Below are 1,450 nucleotides of genomic sequence, written 5' to 3'. Positions count from 1 at the left end.
AACGGTTCCACTTTGCGCCATTTCGTTGCATTAAAAATTTAGTTCTGCTGTGCTGCATTATACTGCTGTGCAATGAAATTAAACGCACGCAAGCTACAATCTGAACGTCTGCAAACATTGGCAAGGATCTGCAGCGAAATTTAGATGTGTGCGGTTTGCCGTGTGTGTCCGTTGTCGTCGCTGTGGGTTTGCTTCTTTTCCTCTGTGATGCGTAGAGAAAGAAGGGCACGCTTAGGAATTTGACCTGCTCTCTTTTTCCCTCTCCGCTTCCAGGTTTGCAGAGCATGCCAGGGGACTACGTTTCTCAGGGTGGTCCTATGGGAATGAGGATGGCACAGCCAAGTTACACTCCTCCCCAGATGACCCCTCACCCGACTCAGTTAAGACATGGACCCCCAATGCATTCGTATTTGCCAAGCCATCCCCACCACCCAGCCATGATGATGCACGGAGGAGCCCCGACCCACCCTGAAATGACTGTGTCAGCACAGAGCCCACAATGTTAAATTCTGTACATCCCACTGTTGGTGGACAGCTATGGACATTCGTGCCCAATGGTATAAGGGAACGCAAGGGAAAAGAAAACACACGCAAGAACTATTTTAAGACTTTCTGAACTTTGACCAGATGTTGACACTTCAATATGAAATTCCAGACAGCTGTGATTATTTTTTACTTTTGTCATTTGTCATCAAGCAACAGAGGACCAAGGCGTCAAGAACACAAATGTGAAACCATGGGCTCACGGAGACAGTTCTGCCCGTGCCCAGGTCCTCTGGGAGAAGAAGCGAAACGGAGACGCGGAGAGTTCTAACTACTGTAGTACACATATAGGAACTAAGTTAAACTTGTACATTTCTGTTGGTCACTCCGTTATGTTGCCTCAAATAGTTTTAGAAGAGAAAAAAATATATCCTTGTTTTCCACACTATGTGTGTTGTTCCCAAGAGAATGACTGTTTGGTTCATGGGTGAATTCGCCATCCAGGAGAGACTGGTATACCTTAGACCTGGTGGTCCAACGAGAAAGACCCACGCCGGAGACCGGGACGACGTTTGGCTGAACCTCATCCCCTGGACTCTGCTTCAAGAACGTGTTTTCATGCCCAGCCTTTGTTCCTCCATAAATGTGTCCTTTCGTTTCAAACAGATCTTTATAGTTTGTGCTTCACAAGCCAACTCTTCTTATTATTTGGGGGGACTCTTCTTCAAAGAGCTTGCCGGTGAAGATTTAATGACGGAGCAGGAGCTTCTTCCAGGAGTTCTGAGCCTTGGCTGTGGACAAAACAATCTTAAGTTGGGCAGCTTTCACACACACGCACACACACACACGCACAGTTATTAATGGTCATTGCACCAACAACTAGGACTTTATCAGAAACTCGAAGCTTGGGGGGTAAAAAGCAAGAGAATACTGTAACAAACTTCGTACAGAGTTCGGTCTATTAATT

General features: G+C 46.3%; 1 protein-coding gene across 4 annotated transcripts in view; it reads left to right on the top strand.

The window, feature by feature from the left end:
* The window catches only part of MEIS2 (Meis homeobox 2), a 234,206-nt gene extending 233,793 nt beyond the window's left edge, over positions 1-413 (top strand). For all 4 annotated transcript variants that reach the window (XM_075532328.1, XM_075532330.1, XM_075532329.1 and 1 more), the window contains exon 13: positions 274-413. The gene's annotated coding sequence lies outside the window, so the exon portion shown is untranslated. The remainder of the gene's footprint in view (positions 1-273) is intronic.
* The last annotated feature ends 1,037 nt before the right edge of the window (positions 414-1,450 follow it).

Source organism: Tenrec ecaudatus, chromosome 14, assembly GCF_050624435.1.
Source record: "Tenrec ecaudatus isolate mTenEca1 chromosome 14, mTenEca1.hap1, whole genome shotgun sequence".
Lineage (NCBI taxonomy): Eukaryota > Metazoa > Chordata > Mammalia > Afrosoricida > Tenrecidae > Tenrec > Tenrec ecaudatus.
This window is presented reverse-complemented; position numbering and strand designations above follow the sequence as displayed.